Source organism: Marmota monax, unplaced genomic scaffold (genome assembly GCF_021218885.2).
Source record: "Marmota monax isolate L192 unplaced genomic scaffold, Marmota_monax_Labrador192_F-V1.1 WCK01_AAM20220418_F8-fsc00951, whole genome shotgun sequence".
Classification (NCBI taxonomy): Eukaryota; Metazoa; Chordata; class Mammalia; order Rodentia; family Sciuridae; genus Marmota; species Marmota monax.
The window spans coordinates 1-16,860 of NW_026694428.1; the positions used below are offsets into that span (position 1 = coordinate 1).

Below are 16,860 nucleotides of genomic sequence, written 5' to 3' on the forward strand. Positions count from 1 at the left end.
TCCATATACTTTAAATCTATATTTCTTTAGGATATCCAATATAATGTAAGTGCTATGTGAACAGCTGCTGTGATGTATTGATTAGGGAATAGTGACAAGGAAAGTCTACACATGTTCCATACAGAATATTTTTAATCCGCAGTTGATTGAATCTATGGATACAGAACCCGAAGATACACACATCCTATTGGTTCTGTGTCTCTGGAGAACCCTGAAAAATGCATACACCACATATGGTATAAATTCAGTGTAATTATGTTGTAAACGATTTATTTAGAACAATGCCTTGTGTGTATAAATTATTGCCAATATGAAAGAGCAGTTATCATCTGAACTCGCCTGATCAGGAATCCACCCAGCAGAGGTGATTAATCAGCAATAATCAGAAGAACAGTAATCATAAATCCACACTCATGTTAAGAAAAACTCTTCACTACTCCTGTGGAAGGCCAAGTGGTAGCTGCTTCATGTTCTGTTGCATGTGAAACATTTCCCAATAAGCTGGCCTAACCCCCCGACTCCTGTGAAGGGAATTATCACAAATAATCCACAAGAAAATTGCAAGTAATTTTTAGTCCTGTACGGTTAGTAGTTAGCCTGCAGAAATTAATTCGTTGCTTTGGCTTTTGGCCCAGTAGAAAAGCAAACCCCAATGCCAACATGGTTTTCCTGCATGGTAGCAAGTTAAAGTCCCATATCTAACCAGACAATCCAAAGAGACACCATGCCCCCAAAGGACAACACGGATCCCTTGCCTTCAAACGCTCTCTGAACCTGCGCTTTTGTCTCCCTGCTGCTTCTCTCATTAAAGGACTAAATCAAAGCCTGATACATGGTTACTATCTATTTCTAGGAGAGTTATAGTGCTAACACTCCTGAGGGAGCCATGCTGAGAACTTCAGATGCCAGCTTCTTAATCTGCAGCGGGAGATTTTTGGTATCAAAAATGGTATCACCATTTTTGGTATCATTGGCTTCTTAAGGAGATTTATTTTCCTTTAACCATCCTTCTCATGAAATTCCAATACTACAGATAGACTGTAATATCTGATTATAAACTGTGCCTCTGGAGGGCCACACACTACTGTTTCAGCTAATATTTTTCCATACCCCCTTGAAGACCCCATGTATTAAGACTTTTTTTTAAGTGATAAAAACCTAATAGACACAAAGGATGTCAAATATATCATAATAACCTGAAATAATATTTGTGTCCCCATGTTTTTTGACAGAATAATATCACCCCCAAGGGGACACTTTAAGCTCTACCCTACCTCCATTTAACCTTGGGAAAGTTATTTCCTCTCATAAGGCTGTTGTGGGGTGCAGAAGAGATAGAAACCCTTCAGATCAGGATGTCTTGAGGATCTTTTTCTTAATAATTTATTTTGCCTTTGTAAATAAAAAGTATTGCTAACTATAAATTGTTTGTTTTAATTAAATACTGTGAACCTTACAAATATGGAGCTGGAGCCAGGACTTCAGGAGGCATCCCAAGAGCCCCAACTCTGTGCATGAACTTCCCTGGATGTCCTCTGTTGGGAGACCTCTGTCCCACAGTGAAACATGCTGCAGAAGACCAAAAGGACGCTTCTACCAAACCAACCTGCTGAAATAGCAGCAGTTGTGGCAGAGATGAAGGGACAGCTGCAGAGAAAAACTTCATAGAACTTAATGTCACTTAAAAATTAGGTGATTTTGTCTTCAAAATATAAAATGTTTTCTCACTCCTAATACATGAAGCCCCTGACCTCCCAAAGAACACAAAGCCCTGCCAGATTCAACTTCACACTGTGGAAACCCTATTAGGACAAAATTAAAGGTGTTTCCTTGGAGGATAAAGTTGCTGGCTTGGGAGCAGGAGGAAAAGACTGGAAAACAAACTCATAGTGTGGTGGCTGAAGAAGGAAAGAAGAATGCAGGCCAAGGTCTCTCTCCTTCCCCTCTCCCCGGGGTACTAGGGATTGAATCCAGGAGCACTTTACCACTGAGTCCCACATCCCTGGCCCTTTTATTTCTTATTTTGAGACAGGTCTTGCCAAGTTGCTGAGGCTGGCATTGAACTTGAGATCCTCCTGGCCAAGCCTCAGAGTTGCTGGGATGACCGGCCTGTGTCACTGTGCCTGACCCCCAGGATATCCTTCTTATCCTCTTATCTCCCTGTTTAGTGAAGATGCTCTTTTCCTTACTAGAGATTCAAACCTAGAAGTCTGTACATAAAAGAAGAACAGAAGATTCAAACATTCAATAAATAAATAAATACTTAAATATTTTAAAAAGCAGAACAAAAAGAGAAAGAGAACAGGGAGGGACAGTTTTAAGCAAGCTGTGAATGATTATTATTCATGCCAGGAAATCATGAGAGTGACATCAGCAAAGTCATCTGGATGGTTGCACGATACTCAAAGCACTTGGGGAAAAGTGCTTTTTCTTGAAGTTTCAAATGAAAGCAAAAAATAGGAAAAAAAGAAGTCAGTCCGCCCAGTGCCTCAAACCAGGCTCATGTGGTTTCTTCCCACTTCCTCAGTCCTTCCCACTCAAGTACCATCCCAAAGCTTTTATAATCCAGTTGAACACTCTACAGGATTCAAACCAATCTCATCACTTTAATGTAGGGAATCTTTAAGGTGGGAATCTTCTTGACTGCCTGCTAAGCTCACCAGTAATCTACATGCATTTCCAGGACAACCTGGCAATTGAAATTGAATCTCCTACAGTCAATGAGACAATGTCCCTCCAAAGTATGCACAAAAGAAAACATAGTGAGAGGAAAAACTACAACTACCATTTGGGTCAAATAAAATAAAGTTTTCCTGAAGTCCTAGGAAGAACACTAAGTCACCTCACGTCCCTAGTGCCAAAGTTGAGAAAGTCTGCTTTCTAAAGGCATAGTCCATATGGATGATCTGATTCTCCTCGCCTGTGAGACCAGGTGGCCTGCCTCGAACAGGTAGCCTTCAGGTCAGGTGATGGAATTCTGCCAATTCTGAGAATATGTGACTCATAGCATTGTTGGCAGCTGGAATATCTCACAAAGCTTAATCCTGCCCTAAACCAATGTACCAATGTCTTGACTTTTTCTAAAGTAGATCTCATTAAGCTGTCTTTTAAAACTTAACTAACTTATATCTGAAACCTTGAAATGACTTGTGAACTCTTGTAAATCACATAGGAAATAATCTCCTAGGATCACTTAATCATGAATAAGAATTAGTAACCGGTGGGGTATGAGGATGTTGACAACAGGAGAAGCTTTAAACTATGAATAAGAGTCAGGCAGGTGTACCCCTACAATCCCAGCAACTTGGGAGGTTGAAGCAGGAGGATTGCAAGTTCAAGACCAGCCTCAGCTACTTAGTAAGACTGTGTCTCAAAAAGTTTTTTTAAAAACAAAGGATGGGGATGTAACTCAGTAGTAATGTTCCTTGGGGTTCAATCCCCAGCAACCGCCCCCCCCAAAAATAAACTTCATGAATAAAATGATCACTCCTTACAGGACCAGTGCCACATTTGCTCACCCCTTAGCATCCATGGGGTATTGGTTCTGGGCCCCTACATGGACACCCAAATCCAAGAATGCTCAAGGCCTTTATATAAAATGGCAAAGTATTTTTATGTAACAAATTCACATCTTTCTGTATACTTTAAATCATTTCCAAACTACTTATAATACCTCCTGCAAAGCAAATGCTCTGTAAATAGCAGTTACATTATATTCTGTAGGGAATAATGACAAGAAAAAAAGTCTGTACGTGTTCAATACAAACTTGGTCATTGTAAACCTAACTGCAAGGTACATGTCAGCAGAACTGGCAATTCTGACCCATGGTGGTTGGGTTCATGGATATGGAGGGCTCACTATACACTTAATAATGTTTTGAAAGTCCAGAATTCCTCTCAGCTGATTGCCTTTCTTGTGCTCTCTTCTGCTATTGTTCTCCAGAACCTTATCAGAATCAGGACGGGCACAGAAACTATCTCCCAAACTGGTTTTGACCAATTTAGAACATACAATTTCCTTGATGCCCCAGGCCAAGCAATAAGAAGACAATAAAAGGTCAGACATCACTGACCTCCTTCTGGAGTGAGCCTAAACCCCTAAGGAAGTCCCCTCAGAGAAAGAGACTTGACAGGAAGAGTGCATGAAATAGTCTTGTCCTCTTCAAGTTCAGGCTAGGTAAACCACATGTAAGTGTGTGTGGGGGGGGCAGAAAGATCAGTGTGTCCCTCCATGCTGTACAGCTCCACTGCCCTCCCTGGAGGGACTTAGGCAGAGCTTCTTCTGGAAGACACCCCTGCTGGATTCTCCAGTTCCCTCCCCTAAGCCTAGACATAACAGTCCTGTTTTGGTAACCTTGAATCACTATTTACATTTTCTCATTTTGGACTGGTCAGTTCATCCACAGCAGCTGCAGGAATTACTCACTCCCATGCTACATATAAGAAACACTAAGCTAAAAAGTTGAGTGCCTTGCCCCAAGTTGTCATATGATAGGTGAATGTGAACACCAGAAGACAGTCCCCTTCCTCCTCGATGGCTGGGGAGATCACTCCAGGAATGTAAATTGTGATGGTGTCACAGGTTCCAAGGAAGTATTGAACCTTCTAAGAAACATTTTGATAATAACTTTCCTAAATGTGCCAGTTAAGACATATTCCTTTATCTTATCTTCAGAAATAACATAGCCAAAAAAGAATTGCCTTTACAGGTTATTCAATTCTTAATCTTAAGATTATCTTATGTATGGAGAGAAATTATTATACCCATCTAATAAATGAATAAACTGAGACCTGAAGAAGTGGTGTGTCAAATATCATTGCTGTGGTGTGGACTCAGAACCAGATCTACCTGAGTTCTAAAAGGAAAGTGACCACAACACTCAGAGCAACAAAGAGATCTTTATTGTGATGGTGTCTGATTAAAAAGGAAGGAAGAGAAAATAGAGAGAGAGAGAAGAAAGAGAGAGCAACAGAGGAAGGTCCAGCAGGAGAGAGTTGCTATAGCCAAAATCTAATGGGGTCTCTGGGTCTGCAAACTGCCTAGTTGGTGTATAGTGATTGGATCATACAGTAGTTGCTAAGGGTGTCATCTTCTGCCTTCAGGCAGACAGGTCAGGGGTCAGATGTGTGCTTCCTTTGCACCAGACTGGTGGGGGTTGAATGTTCAGTCTTGAGTGGGCTTGAGTGTTCATTCTTGAGGCAAACAAGTCATAAGAAACCAGACGGGTGAGGGTCCAGTGTTCAGCCCACATTGCAGCTAACATTTGTTCTGCCTGCTCTGCAACTAACATTTCTCCCTTTTTGTTTTTCTAAGTGGCTTGGGGATGGTGTAATTCAAACTGGCTACTTCCTGCTGAGAGGGGGCAGCGTGGGGCCTACCTGGGAGAGCAGGGGAATGTTCAGGGAAAAGCTTGGGAATACCAGAGCAGCTAGAAATAACATACACTGGCTATGGACAGTTATCTAGGAAAGGGCAAAGTCCATAAAGGTTCCTTGAAGCCATAGGTTGAGCAGTGGAGATCCTTGGTATCAGCCATTGGTCCTCTGGTGAGGACTCTAGGAAATATCAGAGGTGGTTTGGTTGAATCCAGTAATGTTAAGGTGATGACCTGATTGCAGCCAGTGGAAGGGCAATCACTTTGACCCATAAACTGAGAGTGGGTGATGCCATCCTGGTGCTATATTGCTTGGATATAGAAGTGCCATCTATGGGTTGAGATAGAAGCTTGAGAGAGATTAATGATTAGTAAAAGAAGGAGAGGATTGGCAAGAAATTTTGTGATTGGTGAGCATGGTGGAAGTCCAGAATGGGACATTTGGAACAGGTGTCTTTTTAAGGCGGGAGACATGGTACCAGGGATAGTGACCCAAAAGCTTGGCTACTGTTGGGGTAGTAAGTATGACTGTATGGGGTCCTGTCCAGTGAGTTTCCAACAATCGAGGATGCAATTCGTGAAGTAAGACTGAGTCACCCTGTTGAGAGGGTCCAATTCAGTTTGTGGTTGCACTGGGATTTAGGCAATGAGTGGCACAGGAGGTACCAGATTACATGTTCCCTTAGGAGTTTGTGTAGACGTGTGATAGGGCAAATAGGACACAAGGGGAGGAGTAGTGATTGGAAAGCTTTGGTTGGTTAAAAAGTGCACCCATAGAGTTGTTCCAAGGGGCCTGAGGGAGCTCTAGGGGCTGCCCAAATTCCAGTGAGGGTGAATGGCAGGAGATTGGGCCAGGAGAGCCTGGGTTCAATAGCAAGTTTAGTGAGGTGATCCTTGAGAATGCTGTTAACTCTCTCAACCTTACCCGAGGACTGGACTCGGTAGGGGATGTGGAGCCTCCAAGTGATGTTGAGGCCTTTGGAGAATAATTGAACAACCTGAGAAGTGAAGGCTTGACCATCATCTGACTGGATGGAGGTGGAAAGTCCAAACCTGGGAATGATCTGCTCAATGAGGATGGAGGGACAGTGTCAGCACTTTCCCTGGAGGTAGGGAAAGCTTCTATCCGACCTGAAAAAGTATCAATGAAAGTAAGTGGGTAGCAAAGTTTTTTGTGCCTAGTCATGTGAGTGAAGTTGATCTGCCAGTCTTCACCTGGCTGGTAGCTCCTCATCTGATGCGTGAGGAGTTTAGGTTTGATGCTTCCTTGTGGGGATACTGTACAGCAGACAGAACATGTGCAGTGGACCTGCTAGAGAGTAGTTCTCATTCCTGGGAAGTGAAAGAGGGGTTGTAAAAATTGGAAAAGGGGTCAGGGAGAATTTTAAATGGGGCAGAGTCTCTGGAGCTGGAGGAGTTGGTCATGAGTCATAGGTCTTCATCTTGGGTATCAGGGATTGCTGGTCTTGAAGGAGTAATTGATTGACCGACTGGTTGGTGAATTTGTGTATCTGATCTTGCAGGAACTTCTGTAAACAATTTAACAAACATGGTCCTATTAGGAGAAATATAAAGAGGACTAGTAGGGGTCCTGCAAGGTAAGAGCCAAGGTCATACATGAGTGAACATTCCCCATGGAGACTGTTGGCCTAGTTGCTGTCTCCTCTTTTCTAGCTTTACTTGTCCTTCATTACCCCCACAAAAGACTGTGTTTTGGTTTAACTATTTTGGGTAGGTGTTTAAGATCAAGCTGGTCAAAATGGACTTCGTTTCTATCTATTGTTAAGAGTCAGCTGAGTTCTCATAGGGGTCACTCATGGGGGACTTGAGAGCGGCTTCTTAGTTCTGCTAGTGCCATTTGCACTAGGATGGGTCCAGGACTTGCTTGACCATATTACAAATTTGTAAAATAGCAGTTGTTGTTTAGCCACAGTTGTATAATCCTTAACTCCTTCAAGATTACTTGCTCAAAAACTTTCATATATAACCAACTTACACAGACCTTCTTTATCACCAACTTAAACCCTCTTATTTACTTAATCACATAGACTCTCTTATCCAGAAACACTTTTTTCCCTTCTATTAAATCCATACCTAGAACCTCTAATTTCTCTTTTTCATCTGTTAACCCCTTTTTAGTCACATTTTGACACAATCCTTGTAAATTTCTGAATTTAGGCAAATTATTCCATTTTAATAAGAAATATTTTGTTATTTACAGTACACAGTTAATCACATCTGTTTACCATTTCATGAAAACATAAACAGGTTTAAGTATATAGAATTATACTGTTGTAGGGACGGACAAGGCAAGGCCCCACAGGTAGCACTGGAGATGGGGAAACAGTTTTATCTGGCTGCAGCCAGGCTCAGAGGTCACAGCTTCTGCTGCAATCAATCAATCAATCTCCTGAACCCCAAGTTCAGGTAGTTTTGGAAATTTATACCCAGCATGTAAGAGGAGGGACTCAGAAGTTCACAGTCTGCAGAAGTTCACATAAAAGCAGTTTTTTTCACTCTTCTGGGCAAGTTAACCCTTCAAGGACACCTGAGAAGGGGAGAGCTTTTTTTTCTCTTTCTTTCCTCCCCCTGCCAGCAGTTACCATGGAGCCCAACAGGTAACTTCTCTTATCTTAGAAATGGAGACATCTCTAGGAATCCCCAGCTCAAGGCCAGAGGGCTTGTTTACATATTTTTGTGAAAAACTAGGGAGGAGGTGTCTAGCATCTGGAGTACTGATTTTTCCAGGCAAGTGGCCAAGTAAAACCGAGCAACACAAAAAGAGGAAGCTTATCTACATTAAATTTTGTTGTAGAGACTCTTTTGCTGATAGTCCTAAAATCAGCCGTGGTGAAGATTTCTGGAGAAGGTCAGTTAAGACTTTTCTGTGGGCCTGGGGGTCGGTGGAGACAGGAAGGTGGTGCTGAGAGCAGCTCAGGTAGATTTGAGAATGAGGAAGGAGATGTAAAAAAAAATAATGGGAAAGGGGTTTGGGACTTTCCCTAGCAAGGAAAACTTGAGCAGTAGAATAGATAGAGCAGAGGGGAGGACGGGAGCAAATATCACAAAAAACCTGTATTGACTTTAAATTCTTAGTAACCTTGTTTTCAGTGATAACAAAGCAACTTTAAAGGCTATTTTCACCACATCTCAGATAGGGGTCTGAGGGCCCTCCTCAGCTCATTTGAGCTTTGGGTTAGCCAGTAAGGGGGCCTGGTGGGACCAGGTGTCGTCACAGATAGGAGAAGAGAGGAGTGAGTGGATGGAGGGATTCCTTTAGTACCTGTTACCTCACACAAGGGGGCAACAGTTTGGGGAAGGGCGGTGATGTAGGTTTTTGATCTAGTAATTGGAAGGGAGAAAGCAGGTTGTTGAGGCAGGGGTGATGGTGGAGGGGCTGGGGCAGAAGGTTAAGGGTGAGGACCTATTTGAGCCAGGAAATAGGGTGGAGGTTCATCAGCAGGGTCCAAAGTAGTAGATGAGTCCAGAGGAAGAAAAGGTTGGGGGGTCAGTGGTTGGGGGGGTTGGAATGCAAGCTAGAAGAATGTGTAGATGTTTTCAAGAGGTGCAGAGAGCAGGATTGGATCAGAGCAAGAAGAAAGCTTGGATATAGGAGATGTTTATCCATTTTTTCGAATGCTCGGAGTAGTTGTAGAGACCCCTTAGAATGGAGGGATCCAGAGATCCAAAAGGAGGTCATTTGCTTTGGTTGTCTAGGGGATAATTAGGCCAATCCTGGGTGCTATATTTAATCAATTTGGGGGGTTTGATGTCCGGTGTCAAGGAGAAGGTCTTGAGGTTGTCTAAGAGACATTGTAAGGGAGAGTCAGCAGGCATAGAGGATGTATTGCCATCTTGCAAACATTATATGGGGAGAGGAGGGAGCTGATTTATTGGCAAAAGGAGCATTCCCGCTAGAGCCAAAAATCTGGCAGTGCCTAGTGGCAGGTTCGAGCTGCAGAGAGATTGGTCATCACCAAATCCTGACAGTTGAGGCTTCCATCCTGGACAGGGCCAGGGCCATGGGAGACCTTGGCCAAGGCTTTTTGGGACCCCTCCTGGAGAGGCTGGAGACTCCCAGGGCCGGAGAAGGAGAGTGGAAGGGGAGGGTAAGCATATCTCTAGCAGCTGAGTCTTAAAGGTGAGAAGACTTTATGAGGGACACTGAGATTGTGAAGGTCTAGGTGGGATGTGATTTTCCTCTCTCTGTTGTATGTTCCTGAAGGTTACACAGTCCTTTGAAGATGATGTATGGGGTCTATGCCAGGGAAGAGGGAAGGAAGGAATTTTGAACCCAAGAGTCAAATCTGCCCAAGGAGGGAGTCCATGGGGACCATCATGGCCTTGAAGGCTGTGATGGGGTCTTTTCCTCCCCACAGGTGGGCGAAGAGGTCAAATCCTCCTGACACCACCATTGGGTTTAGGACTCCAGAAAGGGGAAACTCACCAATCGAAGGTCGGTGGTGGATGTAGTTCTGGAGGTCAAGAAAATGGGTTCAGGTCATCTGGTGACTGGCACGTCCGAAGGAAGAAGGACCCAAAAGTGGGTTTTCACCCTCTTCCTGGGTTTCAGTACTGGATGAAAGGAAAGTGACCACGACACTTAGAGAGACCAAGAGATCTTTATTGCTGTGGTGTCTGATTAACAAGGAAAGAAGAGAAAAAAGAGACAGAGGGAGAGAGAGAATAAAGAGAGAGAAAGAGAGGGGGGGCCCGGCAGGAGAGAGTTTTTATAGCCAAAATTAATGGGGTCTTTAGGTCTGCAAGCTGCCTTATTGGCGTACAGTGATTGGATCATACAGTAGTTGCTAAGGGTGTCATCTTCTGCCTTCAAGCAGATGGGTCAGGGATCAGATGTGGGTTTCCTTTGCACCAAAGAGGTGGGAGTCCAGTGTTCAGCCTTGAGTGGGGTTGAGTGTTCAGCCTTGATGCAAACAAGCCATCAGGAAACAGATGGGTGAGGGTCAAGTGTTCAGCCCACCCTTTAGCTAACATTTGTTCAGCCTGCTCAGCAACTAACAAGTCCAGAGCTCAGATGACCTGAGCACTGTACTGCTGCCTATAATTTTTGCAATTGAGACATAACACTTATACACTTCACAAGTTTTCACATGTCACCACCACCTAGATCAAGGACAGGACATGCCATTGCTCTAGAAGTCCCCTGAGGCTTCCTCGCAGGTACATCCTCACCTGTCTCCTGAACTTTTTTTTCACCCTTCAGGAGACTGCAAGGTACTTAACCAGGCATAAGCAAAATCGCCTGTAATGATCACTTGCTCAAGGAACCCACACAGGGATGCCTCCATCGGATCTCGTGGTCACAACAAGGGACACATCTGACTGATCAAGTAACAAATATTAGCTGGGTGCTGTGGCCCATGCCTGTAATCCCAGCAACTCCAGAGGCTGAGGCAGAGGACTGCAAGTTGTAGGCCAGCCTGGGCAACTTAGTGAGACTCTGTCTCAAAAAATGAAAAGAGCTGGGAATGTAGTTCATTGGTAGAGTGCCCCTGGGTTCAATCCTCACTACCAAATAAAAGGAACAAACATTTATTTCCCAGTGCTAGGTACTGTGCCAAGTGCCAGGTAAGCAGCAATGGCAAAGCCAGCTTTCAAGTCACTGAGAGTTCAAAGATGAGTTGATATTAGACAACTACACGGATGTATAAGGGGTACATCATTAGTAAGCAGCATGTGACAGAGTAGGAGATGTTTTGAAAGATACTGGGGGAAAGGTCAAGGATGCTGTTCCTGGGGAAGTGACAAATGCTGAGGCTGGAAAGGCCAGTGGTCAGCATTTTCCAGGGAGAGGAGGAAAAGTCCTTGGGCAGAAAGCGTGAAAATGCAAAGGCCCTTAACCAAGCACAGCGACATATGCCTATAGTCCAGTGTCTCTGGAGGCTGAGGTAAGAAGATCACAGTTTGAGGCCAAGCTCAGAAAGTTAGCATGGCTCTAAGCAACTTTGCAAGAACCTATCTCAAAATAAAAAAATAAAAAGGGGTGGAGATGTGGCTCAGTGGTAAAGCAACCATGGGTTCAATTCCTGGTATGAAAGAAAGAGAGAGAGAGAGAGAGAGGAGAGAGAAAGGGAGGGAGGGAGAGAGAGAGGGAGGGGGAGAGGGAGGGAGGGAGGGAAAGGAAGGGGGAGAGAAAGAAAAAAAGGAAGGAAGGAAGGAAGGAAGGAAGGAAGGAAGAAAGAAAGAAAGAAAGAAAGAAAGAAAGAAAGAAAGAAAGAAAGAAAGAAAGAGCACAAAGTGCCCAAGGAGAAGAGACTGAGAAAGGAGCTCACTCAGTATGAGGCTGAACTTCCTTAAAAGCAAGGAAAGCTTTGAAGGGCCTTACAGGGAATTGGGATTGGTGACACGTCCTAGGAATCCCCAGAAAAATCAAGGGGGAAACTAGGGAATGTGGGGGGCAACATGTGGGGCAAGGTCAGCAAAATGTCACTGAGACCTGCTTGTAACCCAGGGGTGAAATGACCTAGGAAAATTCAGGTTACATATGTGGCTCACAATCATAGGTTTTATTTACAGATACCACTCTGTGGGCAGAGACCAAAGAAAAAATTTGTTCTTAGGGTTTTTTTTTTTTCTCTTTTTCTCATACAGGCAATTTATAGGCGATTGAACCCTGGGGTGATTTAACCCTAAACCACATCCCCAGACCTTTTTTTTTTCTTTAATTTTGAGACAGGGTCTTACTAAAATGCTGAGGCTGGCCTCAAACTTGTGATCCTCCTGCCTCAGCTTCCTGAGTCCTTGGGATTACAGATGTGCATCAGCAAACCAGCCCTATTGGAGATTATTTATTGTGAATTATTTCTCAAAGCACATCTAAGAAAGTGTCCACATATTTTTATAATGATATTTACCATCATATTATTTAGCTTACAATGCTATTGCTGGTTAATATTTAACCACTGGGTCTCTCCAAACAAGTCCATATGTGCTATACACATACACACACATATACCTAAGATTATTTTAAACTTTCTAATATAAAGATGTATAGCACTCAATTTATATAAAACAATAAAATGAAGTATACAAAGTCTTCACTGTACTTTCCATGTGGTCAACTGACTCATTTACTGACTTTTTCCAAGACCTTCTCCACAGCCAATCTGTGGTTTCAATTCTACCCTGTGGTTTCAATTCTACCCTGTGGTAAACAGTATTTATAGTCTAGTTCATGAGATTCCTAAAAAAAATAGCAACCCATCTAGGAGAATCTGGAATCTGTAAAAAGCAGTTCTCAATTGTATTCTTCTGTAAAACGAATGTGATCCTGCAATCTGTACATGTGGAAAAATAAGAATTCATACCCCATTTGAATCAAATATATGATATGTCAAGATCATTGAATGTTTTGAGCAAATAATAAAAAAAATTAAAGAAAAAAAAAGCAGTTCTCAAAAGCCCTCAGACCTGGTTCCAGGTAACCCTGTTGGTGGCAGAGAGGGAAGCAGGGTTGGGGGAAGTAGCAAGAATTAGAGTGGGCTCTGGGATGCAGGGATCCTCAAAGTGGAGCTCTGAGACCAGAGTTCTCAGGTGCCCAAATGAACGGATCCTCAGAGCGAGAGCAGGGGAGAGAGGAGAGAAATAGGAGAATAGGAAGAGGAGGAGGAGAAGGAAGAGGGAAGGGAAGGAGGGAGGGAGGAAAGAATTCAGCCACTCTCCCCATAAAATAGGGATAATCACTTTGCATGGGATTGTAGAAGGGATTAAATGAGGGTTCCATATGTATCATATAACATTAAATATATTTAATATTATAAATCCTTTCCCTATCCCAAAGAAAAAGGGCTTTGCTCTAAGGGCATTTAGGGACTCACCTAAGAATTTTAAGGAGGAGTAATGATATTAGTTTTGTTTAGGAAAAATCATTGATTGGAGGGGAGGACTTATCTTTTGTGTGTGTGTGTGTGTGTGTGTCTGTCTGTCTGTACATGCTGGGGATTGAACCCAAAGCGTTACACCACTGAACTACACACCCAGGCCCCTAGAAAAATAATCTTTTCAGCCATGTGGAGGTTCAGGAAGGGAGGGGAAGAGGGCAGGCTTGAGGCCCAGGAAAGAGGTAGTCATGGTCAAGGTGAGAGATAATGAGATCAGGGTACTGAAATGGAAAATGGCATGCACATTTGAGAAGAAATTAGGAGGGAGTCTGAACAGGCTTGAGGGACTCTGAGTTAGCCTTGATGCTTGCCTTTCCTTCTCAGCCCACCTCTACTGCTACAGTGGGTACCTCTCCCTACCACATGTACCTGCTCTCTAGCCCCCAACCCAGGCTGCTCCCAGCACTCAGCACTGCTGGGTTCCCGGGTTCTTGAACTGACAGGATTGGCTCTAAGTTTCTCCACTTCCAGCACTAACCCATATCTACAGAACAGCCAGAATGTTACTTACAAATCACAAATCAAATCACATCCACTCCATCTTAAAATCCTCTAGTAGCTTCCTATCACATTGAATGAAATAAAGTGCTTTAACCTGGCTTTCCCAGTTTTCTCTTGCTGCATTACTAATTTCCCCTCCCGCGCTGCTCCAGTCTTTCAGTTTTTCAGCACTCAGCTCAGGCCCACTCTAGAGAGTCTGCCTATATCTAAAATGTCCTGAACCTGCTCTGCCACTTACCCCCGCCCCCCTCACTCCATCCTTCTTCCTTCCCCTGCCCCCTCCATATTTGCAAATGTGGGAAATAATCATGCACCATCTTGAAAAGTTGAACCACATTAATTTCTTTTCTAAATATATACCCTAAGAATTCTTGTACCTGTTCTCCAAAAATATATTCCTTTGGGGTTCTGAGGTGTTTTTGTTTTGTTTTGTTTTGTTTGTGGTACTGGGGACTGAACTCAGGGATGCTTTACCACTTAGCTACATCCCCAGCCCTTTTGATTTTTTACTTTGAGACAGATTCTCACTAAGTAGGACTGGCCTCAAACTTGTGATCTTCCTGCCTCAAAAAGGAAGGGACTACAGGCACATGCTATTCACCCAGTCAAAAACATTCAAAGAAGTTCTTAGCAGCATTGTTCCTGGTATAAAGAACTGAACCCATTCAAAAGTCCATCAACAGAAGACTGCAAACTAACTGGTAAGTGGACACAATTGAATAATACCCAGCAATAAAAATAACTGGATGATAGCTACGAGCCTCAACATGGAAGAATTGGATCTGGGAAGTGATGTTGAGGAGAAAAAAAAAAAAAACAAAGCAAAGTAACAATTTTCAGATGAATACATGCAGTTATGATACCATTTCTACAAACTTCAAAAACAAGCAAAACAAAGAATGTATACATACATATATATCAAATCTATAAAGGAAAGCAGAGATAATTTCCTAGCTAATTTAAGACAAGGATTCTATTAAGGTTGGCACCATAATACCTGCAGGCAGCTACTTACAAGTGCTGGTGCACACATGGAGTAAATGCCTTGGAGAGCTCTCCCAGCCTTTCACTGATCTTGAAGATCAAAAAGCCAGGATGGTGGTACATCTCTGAAATCCCAGTGACTCAGGAGGCTGAGGCAGGAGGATCACAAGTTCAAGGTTGGTCTTAGCAACTTAGTAAGACCTTCTCTCAAAATTAAAAATAATAAAAGGGCTGAGTATATAGCTCAGTGGTAAAGCACCCCTAGGTTCAATCCCCAGTGCAAGAAGAAGGAAAGGAAGGAAGGAAGGAGAAAGAAAGGAAGGAAGCCCCTCCCAGATCCAGTTTCAGTAAACAATACTGGGCATTACTGGATTAACAAAGTCTGTCATCTCCGGGCAACCGAATTGCAGCACCTTGCCAGTACTAGTAGCATTTTAATCTATAAATTGGGACTGTATTTCAACACAACTTCATAGTGAAGAACTCTTTAATCAGATGTTAGAGAACCCCTTCCCAAGGGAACCCACCCCCCATCCCCCCACCATGCACCATAGATGTGTCTCCTTCTTCATTGCTTTGTGACTTCACTTTAGAACCAAGATGAACGGAGTGTTTGGGCAATCTTTTGCTTTCCTTTATTTCTTTCACAATTTTTATTAAAATACCCTTTGTTGGAGGGTGAGAATAACTTGGAAATTCAAAGTAGAAGCATGTAGCACCCTGAGTACCATTCACTCTACCCCATAGTTACTATGCCCCTACTATGCATAGGAGGCTATTCCAGGAACTGTAGAGAGCTTAAAGACAAAATGAAATTGCCCTGTTTTCTCAAGAAGTTCATCACCCAGTGGAAATATCAGAAGTATAACAAATAACAATGGTACAAGACACACATGACCAAAACCATTCATGAAAGGGTTAGGAGCTTGGCTTATTGCCATTTGTAATCTTGGGCACATACCTAACTTTTCTGGGCCTCACTTTTCTCATGTGAAAAATGGACTAAAAGCAATATTTGTACCATACCATTAATAAGAATAAATGAAACACTTATAAACAGTAGTCTGTGGGACCTGGTAGATCATAGGCTCTTACTAAGTGAACCATTTTTGTGAATACAAGGTATTATGGGAATATACTAAAGGGATCAATTCAGTATATCCTGTACCTTAAGGACAAATAAGTTTTACAAAACTGCAGACAGGTAAAGGCAATAATTTGAAGACAGCACAGAGGTGAGTTAAGAGTAGTCCAATTGCCAGGTACAATGGCACACACCTGTAGTCCAAGCTACTTGGGAGGCAAGACAATCACTTCAGCTCAAGACCAGCCTGGTCAACAGACTGAGAAACTGTCTCTCAGAGGGTGGAAGGGTGGGGAGTGGATTCCAAAGCTCTTGAAAATTATTTGCCTTTTTGCTGCAATAGCAGTAAATAATCAGGGAGGATGTGCTTAGGAATTCAAGTCTGACTCCATAGATAAGGCATTAACTCCTGGATCAGCCAGAGAGCTCAGCCACTGGTCTCTTCTGATTAAGGTTGAGAATTCTCTTTTCCCAATGTCATCTTTTCCCTTTGACTCTTTATCCCTTGTTTTTTAAATCAGAGCAGTCTCTAGGGCTCCATGTTCCTAGGCACATGATAGTAACCAGGCTCCAATTAGAGACCATTTTGCACGTTTACATTTTAGTCCAATAAATCTGACACCTTCTTGCACTATGACATAATAAATAAATCTCTGCCACCTTGTTTTTCCAGCCACATAAATTCTATTTTGCTTCCTCCTTGAGTGACAGAGGTTAAGAAAATATAATAAAATTATACCTTAGTTATACTGTCAGAATGAAGTTTTCCTGCAGCATTTATCAGGCCTACAGGAGTGGATGAGAACAAATATGGGAAAGCCACATTTATAATCATGCATTAAATTTATTATTCATAAGAAACAGATGTACTGTAATAAATTAAAATAAATTCTTTTCTGAAAAGGATAAGACCTAACTGGAACCCACCAGGAATGCCAAGTTTAAAGCTGAGGGTGACATGGATCAAAATAAAGATAAATGAGGGCTACTAGGGGACAATAAAGATCTGACATCA

General features: G+C 42.8%; 1 long non-coding RNA gene across 1 annotated transcript; it reads right to left on the reverse strand.

Annotated features, from left to right (window-relative positions):
- Nucleotides 1–4,880: 4,880 nt before the first annotated feature.
- LOC124109658 (uncharacterized) lies at nucleotides 4,881–11,419 on the reverse strand. Its single transcript, XR_006857057.2, has 2 exons — nucleotides 9,823–11,419; nucleotides 4,881–6,904 (listed from the first exon to the last, which is right to left on the reverse strand). It is a non-coding gene; the product is annotated as an uncharacterized LOC124109658 (long non-coding RNA).
- Between the last annotated feature and the right edge of the window lie 5,441 nt (nucleotides 11,420–16,860).